Source organism: Sinocyclocheilus grahami, unplaced genomic scaffold (assembly GCF_001515645.1).
Source record: "Sinocyclocheilus grahami isolate Dianchi unplaced genomic scaffold, SAMN03320097.WGS_v1.1 scaffold1850.1, whole genome shotgun sequence".
NCBI classification, from domain to species: Eukaryota; Metazoa; Chordata; class Actinopteri; order Cypriniformes; family Cyprinidae; genus Sinocyclocheilus; species Sinocyclocheilus grahami.
This window is the reverse complement of record NW_015507029.1, coordinates 81,052-91,403: the sequence shown is the minus strand read 5'-3', so window position 1 is coordinate 91,403 and position 10,352 is coordinate 81,052. Positions and strand designations below refer to the sequence as shown.

Below are 10,352 nucleotides of genomic sequence, written 5' to 3'. Positions count from 1 at the left end.
CACTGCACCCGTTTACCAAGAAATTTTGGAGCACTTCATGCTTCCTTCTGCTGACCAGCTTTTTGAAGATGCTGATTTCATTTTCCAGCAGGATTTGGCACCTGCCCACACTGCCAAAAGCATCAAAAGTTGGTTAAATGACCATGGTGTTGGTGTGCTTGACTGGCCAGCAAACTCACCAGACCTGAACCCTATAGAGAATCTATGGGGTATTGTCAAGAGGAAAATGAGAAACAAGAGACCAAAAAATGTAGATGAGCTGAAGGCCACTGTCAAAGAAACCTGGGCTTCCATACCACCTCAGCAGTGCCACAAACTGATCACCTCCATGCCACGCCGAATTGAGGCAGTAATTAAAGCAAAAGGAGCCCCTACCAAGTATTGAGTACATGTACAGTAAATGAACATACTTTCCAGAAGGCCAACAATTCACTAAAAATGTTTTTTTATTGGTCTTATGAAGTATTCTAATTTGTTGAGATAGTGAATTGGTGGGTTTTTGTTTAATGTGAGCCAAAATCATCACAATTAAAAGAACCAAAGACTTAAACTACTTCAGTCTGTGTGCATTGAATTTATTTAATACACGAGTTTCACAGTTTGAGTTGAATTACTGAAATAAATGAACTTTTCCATGACATTATAATTTATTGAGATGCTCCTGTACTCAACCGCTGTTGTTTAAATAGAGAAACATTATTGTAATTTGGAATTATTGGAATTACTATTAGGAATTTGACTGTTAAAATGTTTTTTTTGTTTTTGCCAGTTTTCATAATGTAGACAGAGAGAGTGCATATCTAAGTCTTTAATATTAATTTATATAATAAATAGCTTATAATAAATCAGTACACTAGATGAGGTCAAATAAACCATGTGTATGAGTCCACATTATGTTGATTTGTGCTTATTGGTGAAAGTGTAATACCTGAAATGTAAAAATAAATTTCTCAAATAAAAACAATCTTTTCTATTATAATTTTGAGCAAAACATTTTTTTATCAGTTTAATTATTGACTATTATACAGCCTGACGAAAATGTGACGAAAAGTTTTCATTGACTAAAACTTGACTAAAATGTTCAGACGTTTACTCGAATAAAATTTGACTAAACAAAAACAGGACAAGGTTACATGATAATAACTAAAAAGTACATTTGACACCAGGACTAAGACTAAGACTAATTTAAAAGACTAAAGCCTGTGTTATACGTTCCGCATGAGCAATCCGGATGTGGACTACTTGTATTTATACTTCCGAAAGCATACACCGATGGTTCGCTCCGCGGACGTGTTCCATACATGCGTAGTAGATCGGCTTGAACAATAAACAAACACGTGAACAAAGAATTGCCCAGAGTTATTGCACATCTGGCTGTCTTTATATTGTTTTATCGACGGATTGTACAGGTTCGAGTAGCAACGGGCTTCTTCACACAGCCTGCGCATGCGCAGTAGCCTACTGTCACAAAAAGGAAGGAGCCTCCGCGCACACTCTCCGATGACGGTTTTTACGTCACGCATACCATAGCGGACCCCAGCGGACTCTCGGACGCGGAAAGTATAACACAGGCTTAAGACTATATTAAAAATGGCTGACAAAATTAACACTAAATGGAGGTAGGCTTTGACTCATAATGCATTTAGTTTGATGTTCATGATTTTTTATTGCATGTTGCCGTTTGTAAATATTGTAGATTTATAGGTGTGTGAGGTCATTTGTGTGTGTTCAGATTAAATTGTGTCAAAAGAACAAATTAACTGAAGTTTAGATTACATGCACTATTGATCGCAAATGATCATTCAGTCAATCTGAACTAATGTGAAAAATGAAAGTATTATTTGTGTTATAACAAAAACAATAGAAATGTAAGGTCAAAATGTATAAAAGACTTCTGCTTTCCTGTCCCAAACCTATCTTCAGTAACAAAAGGGCGATTTGGCATTCCTGAAGGCACAGAAGTGCGGATATCGATCAAGGCCTGTAGGCCAACATGTGTATACACCGGGGGTCTGCTGATTATCACACTCTTTTGCCCAGTGGGTGAAGTTGTAATCTGCTGATTGGTCAGTTTGAATGTCTCATATTTGGTTTTTAGTCACATGGTCAAGGAAGGGATAAAAGAGGACTGTAACTGTTGCTCTGTCTCTTTCCTTTGCTACCTCTTTTTCTTTGCTCTTTCCTTTGCTACCTCCTTTTCTTTGCACTCTCTTTTCTTTGCTGCCTCTCTCTTCTTAGGGATCTGCCCTCTTTCTCTCTCTCTCTCTCTCAGGTAATATTTTACATACATGCTGGGTACAATTAATTGTTTATGTTTTACCATCCTTCATCTATTTTGTAACCAATTAAAGTGTAACCATAACAAAATATTGTAATTAAACCATTTCAATTATTAATTATGTGCTAACTAGTCTTGATTCGAGGTTAATATTAAAGTGCTACCTATTGCAATACAATAGTCACACAATAGCAACGCTCTCCCACATATTTAGCTATTCTAACTGCGCTTATTTCCGTCGTTGGTATAAGTGGCAGTGGGTGGTAATAGACTAGAAATGTACAGTTTTATACCATCGTGCTGATAACGTTTCTTTAGTCATTCGGCAATCCTACAGCCTGAACCACCGTAGGGAAACCATCCTTACATAAACCATTGCATTTGATTGGTTTCCACTACAAATACTATTACAAACCATCAACTATTAACCATTGAAACCATTTAAAATGTGTTTTGGGACATATTCCATTAGTATTTAGTGGTTTTAACAAGCCACTAATAAAAGGCGACAAATTGCCTGTAGAGACCCACAGGGACCATCACAGTTTCCATTAGAACCAGTAAAACCATTACAAATTCTGTAATGGTTTCTATTGTTTTTTTCAGCAGGGTGGATCGTGTCAAACCTCGTTTGCAGAAGAATGAAGGTGTGTTTCCAGCAGATGGCAGCATGAAGCAGCTCGTCGTGTTTCTAGGTTCGTATCTTCTTCACAGCTTAACAGGCGTCTGCCTCTGGCTTCTTCAAAATGTTCTTCAGAACTTGACTTTTAATCTCACCGCAAACATGACGGCTCCAGCTGAACGCTTCAGATGCTGTGTTTTCCTAATTTCTTGCTCATGTTCTTTCCCCACACTATGAGAACTTGATGCTTGAAACTGAAACTTTCTATTTAAAAAAAAATATTTCTCAAATCTGACACATATCCTTAATAACACGAAAGTGTACAGGTTGCATGAATGTACTTACAGTACATATGAACTGATTGTAGGAAATTATAGAATCATTTTCCCATCCAAAATCTTTTGTTAGGGTTGTGACTTTTTGTTTTATACATTGGTAAATCAACACCTTAAGAGTGTACTTTCAAACTCAAATGTTGGATAAATTCACAAAAAGCAAGTGAATTGAAAAACACTAATTGTGATGAATAAAGCTGTTCGCACCGTTTTTCACTGACTGTTTAGTCTGTTCTCCTGAAGATTTTTAAAATCTAATAGTGCTGCCCTACACATTACATGCCTGCTGTATATATATATATATATATATATATTTTATTAGATTTATCTTATTTAAAATAAAATAAATGTTTGATTTACAATATTTGAAATGTATTGTATTTAAAATAAATACGCTTTGTATTCTCTTTGACTTTCAGTACCTAGACAGATACACACACATATATATATATATATATATATATATATATATATATATACAGTATATGTCATTCCTGTATTCATGCAGTTTTATTGACATAGTATTGCCAGAGCATTAGAAGCATTATAGAAAAAAAACATCAAAACTGTCAAGAAAATATGCAGTTAATGTACATTTGTTCAACACCTTTCATTTTTAACATTTATTCAATAGTATGTGAGTAGAGAGCACTTTTGCAGGACCCACTTTATATACACTGTAACACTTATATATTGTTGCTCTTTTTTTTGGTTTGATTGCTTCTATTGTCACTTTGGATGAAACTGTCTGCTAAATGATAAATTAAAATGGAAAATGAAAAACTCTTCGCACAAATGTTTTATGGCTGTGTGATTCATTCTTCGGTGATCGTGTCCCACTGCTGGCCTTCCTCTGTCGGTCTCAAGATGTAAGGAGCTTTATTGCCTTCCAGCTTAAAGTAAAGCTTTACATCGCTAAACAAACATGATATAGATACATACACATCTACACACAATCAGTGTCATGTTCTCTTTCTTTGTCTGTGTTTGTGTATGAGTGTGAGAGAGAAACTCACATCTGTGGGTCTGTGGGAACCTGGAAAGCTGCTCACCTAGATATGAGGAGTTGTTTAGTGTGTGAGAATGTGTGTGTGTGTGTGTGCGTGCGTGTGTGTGTGTGTGTGTGTGTGTGTGTGTGTGTGTGTGTGTGTGCGTGTGTTTGTGTGAGTGTGCGTGTTGGCGCCAGGGCTCTTTAACAATCAAAGCAGAGGGGCGTGTGCAGGGAGGAAGTCTCTACCTGAAAATACAGGTGTGCTTGACTATCAAAGGCTGGTTCTCTGAACACTAAACACACGGCACCGCAGAGGGGGAGGCTCGTCTGAGAGAGAGAGAGTGTGTGTGTGTGTGTGTGTGTGTGTGACTGCTACACATATCTTGTCGGCCCGTAGGATTTCCTGGATTTCCATTGACAAACATGCTGCTGGAAATCTGTTATTCGGTAGCTGCTGCAGTGTGTAAATATGATCTTAGGAGGAGGAAGTTCCCTTCAGCCAACACAAACAAAAAATCTCTGAAATTAGCCTTATGCGCTCATTTAACCTGCAGTAACCGAACCCCGTCTGAGATTCACTGAGATTTCATCCAGTCCAGCCGTCTGCTTTTATATGTGTCTTCACTGAAATGAACACATATCATATTCTTTATCAAGTCCATTATACTGTAAGGAGCCAGACTAACGCACACTCTATAAGAAAACGGAGAATCCTTATGGATGGATGTTTGAGGGTGTCAGATTGAAGGAAAGACACTTTCAAAATAATTTTTTCATGCATTGGTCAATTTTGAGATTTTTGGGTTTGGCTTTTCAGGAAGGTTTTTTTCTAGTGGAAAGAAAACAAAAAAAGTTTGTAGATTTAATTTCCAATTTCTTTTAAGGCAGTGATTATCTTCTCCACTTCAGTAGCACTTATTCCTATATAGATTCTGAAGGTTTGTTCATATATCATTCACAGTGATTTATATAACATTTTATTCCTAAAATCTTGGTGAAAATGTGTTTGTTTTCTGTCTGTTGACAGCATTTTCTGATTTATGGAGTGATAAAAAGAGAAATCCAAAATCCCCTCTGGAAAAACCTTTAACTCTAATATATATATTGTAATATTTTTCAAACTGACCTTATCCAGTGTTTGGATTTATTGCTGGAAATGAATGCAGATCAGTGTACATTTGTTTAATTTGTTTAAGTTTAGTTTATTGATTAATAAACCACATTTAAAAACAACAGATGTTGAAACCAAAGTGCTGCACAGGAAATATACAACGGAATTAAAACTAAATGAAAGACTAGACCATATACAAAACACAACCAGAAGGATGAGTGAAAATGTACACCCTCAGGAAGAAGTCAAACATAAATAAAAATAGGTATTCAAAGAGGATTTGAACATAGAAATAGAAGGAGCAGATCTAATATAGAGAGCAATACTATTCCAAAGCCTAGGAGCAGCCCCTGAGAAAGCCTGATCGCCTTTAGATTTAAAACGAGAGCAAGGAACTGAGAATAGAAATTGACTATGATCGAAGGAGTCTTGAAGCAGTATACAGGGTGAGAAGATCACAAATATACTGAGGAGCAAGTCCATGCAAAGCTTTAAAAACAGAGCAAAATGTTAAGATCAACACGGAACATAACCGGTAGCCAGTGAAGAGAGACGAGCAGAGGTGTAATGTGCTCACGTTATCTAGTGACGGTCAGTAATCTGTCTGCCGCATTTTGAACCATCTGCAAGCGATCTAAAGCTGACTTAGGCAAACCCAGATAAAGTGAATTACAGCAGTCCAGCTTTGAAGTTATGAAAGCATGAATGACGGTTTCAATGTCCTTCTTAGAAAACATCATCTTGAGTCTAGCAATAGATCTTAACTGAAAGAAACTGCTTTTCACGACAGTGCTAATCTGTTTATTAAAACAGAGTGGGATCAAAAATAACACCAAGATTTTTGACACAGTCACGTACATTAGAAGAGAGGGGACCAATGTGATTGACAGAGGTCAGAACCGAAGGGCCAAAGATGATTTCAATTTTATCATTGTTTAACTGTAAAAAAATGTATATCCATCCAGCATTTTATGTCATGCAGACAATCAAACAAACTGGACACAGAACAGCTGTTATCTTTAACAGGAAGATAAAGCTGAGTGTCATTGGCATAGAAATAAGATAAGTTGTGTCTGAATAATATGACCTAGAGGAAGCATATATAATGCAAAAAGAAGAGGACCCAAAATGGAACCCTGTGGAACAGATGAGAAGCATTCCCCTACATTAACAGAAAAAGTTCTCTCCTTGAGGTAAGAGGCAAACCACTCCAGCACAGACCCCTGAAAACCAGCTACATGATTGAGTCTTTGTCAAAGGACTTCATGGTCTACTGTGTCAAATGATGTACTTAAATCAAGCAGGATTAAAATACAGCAAGAAACAGAGTCAAGAGTGATTAAAATGTCACTGGTAACCTTCAACATCACAGATTTAGTATGGTGTCGTTCCCTGAATCAAAATCAAAAATACCAAAAGCGCTTAAGATGAAATCTGAGAGAAGACAACTTTTTTCGAAAGACTTAAGATAAAAGGTTTAAAAAATGGCTCTGTAATTATTCATGACATGCTGATCAAGATGATGCTTTTTCAACAATATGTGTCATATATATATATGTCCAGGCTGGACTATAGAAATGCTCTCTTGGCAGGTCTTCCAGCCAGTTCTAACAAACCTCTACAATTAATCCAGAATGCGGCTGCAAGATTAGTCTTTAACGAGCCAAAAAGAGAGCATGTCAGTAGCTGCTCGCATAAAATTCAAAGCATTTATGTTTGCCTACAAAGCCACCACTGGCTCTGCACCTCTTTACCTAAATTCACTACTTCAGACTTATGTGCCCTCCAGAAACTTGTGTTCTGCAAGTGAACAGCACATTGTAGTGTCATTCCAAAGAGGCACAGAATGTATATTGTTGCTCTTTTGTTGGTTTGATTGCTTCTATTGGCCTCATTTGTAAGTTGCTTTGGATAAAATCGTCTGCTAAATGATTAAATGTAAATGTAAATGTGTATATACATATATACTGTATATATATATATATACATATATGCGTGTGTGTGTGTGTGTGTGTGTGTGTGTACTTTATATAAAAGTTATTATTATTACTAATATGTTTTTTTTAATAATAAAACCACATTTTATTTGTATAGCAGAACAACCTCCTGGACAACAACCAATCTGGCTTCAAAAGCGGCCACTCAACTGAGACTGGCAAGAGCAGCTTCCAAATCCTCAGTACTCATCTTGCTGGATCTGTCTGCTAGTTTTGACACAGTTTACCACCAGATCCTCCTGTCCACCCTCATGAAGATGGGCATCTCGTGAACCGCACTCCAGTGGTTCAAGTCTTACCTCAGGGTGTCTTGGAGGGGTGAGTCACAAATTCTTGCTACTGGGGTTCCTCAAGACTCAGTGCTTGGACCACTTCTTTTTTTTCCATCTACATGTCATCATTAGGTTCTGTCATTCAGAAACATGGCTTTTCCTATCACTGATATGCTGATGACATTAAACGCTATTTCTCATTTAAACCAGATGATCCGACGGTAGCTGTTTGCATTGCAGCCTGTCTGACAGACATTTCTAGCTGGATGAAGGACCATCACCTTCAACTCAACCTTGCTAAGACAGAACTGCTCGTGGTCTCAGCCAACCAAGCACTTCATCACAACTTTTCTATACAGCTGGGTTCATCAACCATAACTCCATCCAGGACAGCCAGGAACCTTGGAGTTGTGACGGATGATCAGTTAAGCTTCACAGAGCATATTGCTACAACGGCCTGGTCCTGCAGATTTGTTTTATACAACATTAGGAAGATTAGACCCTTCCTATCAGGAAGGGGTCACACAACTCATTGTCCAAGCTCTTGTTCTCTCCAGACTGGACTATTGTAATGCTCTCTTGGCAGGCCTTCCTGCATGTACTATCAAGCCTCTGCAACTGATCCAGAATGCAGCAGCAAGAGTGGTCTTCAATGAGCCGAAGAAAGCTCACGTTACTCCTCTCTTCATCAGCTTGCACTGGCTGCCAGTAGCTGCTTGCATCAAATTCAAGGTACTGATGTTTGCCTACAAGACAACTACTGGCTCTTCTCCAGTATACCTAAACTCGCTAGTTCAGATTAATGCACCCTCCAGAAGCTTGCGTTATGCAAATGAACGACGCCTTGTGGTGCCATCCCAAAGAGACACAAAATTACTCTCACGGACCTTTTCCTGGACTGTTCCCAGCTGCTGGAACGACCTGACGATCTCAAATTGAGCAGCTGAGTCTTTAGCCATTTTCAAAAAATAATTTTTGCCAGCACCTGACCAATTAATACTAGCACTTACATATTCTATTCTATTCATTTTTTTCTAATTTATAATAAATAAAAAAAACCTTGCTATGTGTACTGTGCTAGACTAACTGAGACTTGTCACATCACTTGTATACTGTTTCTCTCTTGTTGGTCTGATTGCTTCTATTGTTCTCCTTATTTCTAAGTCGCTTTGGATAAAGCGTCTGCTAAATGATTAAATGCAAATATAATGTAAATGTATAGCAACTTTTGTGAATTAAATGCAGCCTAAGGTGCTAGACAGGCTAGAATATGAAAAGTGAATGAAACTTTATAAATACTGAACTGTACAAGTCTAAAATAATAAGACAATAAAATCAAGTATAAAATAAAAATATACTAAAGGAAGAGACTTAAACTCTCTGCGGTGGGAAAATATTAGTTTGGGGGGGGGGTGATTTCCTGTCTGTCTTTCAGGTAGTTTGAGGTCTCGCACTGACATGTTGAGACGCATGCAAGCAGCCGCTCTGACTGTCTGTCTGTGAGTGTGAGTGTGCGGCAGGGACAGCGCTGAATCAATGAAAGTGTGTATGAATGAACTGTGTGTGTGTGTGTGTGTGTGTGTGTGAGAGAGAGAGAGAGAGAGAGAGAGGTGTGGCTCTCACTGTCATAAACTCGTGCTGCTTTCAGAGTGGCGTCACATTCATCAGGAGACGCTGAGCAGGTAAAACTCTCTCTCATCAGTTATTTCATTATTATGTTGCATGAATGTCATTATAATGGTGTTTATGTGTGAGAGTGTGTGCCAACTCAAGCTTGGATTTCAATTCAAGATTCAAGTATTTTCTACATTCTTAATGTGATAAGAATTAAACAGTAAAACTCTTGATAAAGAGCGTGTTCACGGCTGATGCACGAGTTCACCGTAATCATCATGAGCTGATATGATGTTAATGCTGTTGATGACAGCAGATATTCTCACAGAAACACATGCTGAACTCTGTGTGTGTGTGTACAGATGTGGCTACACTTGAGAGGCCTGAAATGTCTCTAGTCAGAAATGTCCTCACAAATGTTGAAAAGCATCTTGTGAAGACATTAAAAGAGCTCTTTACTATTCGAAAGACTCGGAAACAGACCAAATCATGCTCTACTTCAAATCTTCTGCCGTCAGCAGGTTTGTGTGAGTCTTACATTCAGTACGGTTAGTCAATATTATCTTAGTATGAAAACCATTGAGTCTATGAGATGTGTGTGTGTGTGTGTGTGTGTGATTGTGGGAGGTTGTGGATTTGTGCCAGACTGCATGTGTTTGTCTGTTTTCAGAGAAGTTCTGGCAGACAGTTAAACCTGTTTTCATCACAAATCACACTTCCACACACACACACACACACACTACAGCTGTCAACAGATCTTTACAGCTGCAATCCTGAGCCTTCCTGTACATATAAACACACACATACACACTGAACACATATCAAAATCTTCTATTGATTTATATGAAGCCCATTATAATGATATCAAACTAAATTCTATAAGAAAACTGAAAAATTATATAGAATTCTGAATATTGATATTAAATTGAATTGATAGTTTATATATTTGAAGGAGTCGTGTCAAGTTTAAGTCACTCCTTGATACAGTTTTGTCCCAAAATTATAGCTAAACACACAAACACTACAGTATTTACACATACTGAATATAAAATATCTGACACATCTCTCTCTGTTGGAAGTACTTCTGAAATTCGGATGTGTCTATCAAGTCTGGACATGTTTACTGTTTATG

At 37.7% G+C, this 10,352-nt stretch overlaps 1 protein-coding gene across 2 annotated transcripts in view; it reads left to right on the top strand.

Annotated features, from left to right (window-relative positions):
• The first annotated feature begins 9,222 nt into the window (after positions 1-9,222).
• LOC107573022 (transcription factor Sp6-like) overlaps positions 9,223-10,352 on the top strand; it is a 5,389-nt gene continuing 4,259 nt past the window's right edge. The window contains exon 1 of one of the 2 annotated variants that reach the window (XM_016259456.1): positions 9,223-9,288. The gene's annotated coding sequence lies outside the window, so the exon portion shown is untranslated. Of the gene's footprint in view, positions 9,289-9,598; positions 9,742-10,352 lie in introns of those variants that run through there. The other variant, XM_016259457.1, reaches the window with a different exon arrangement.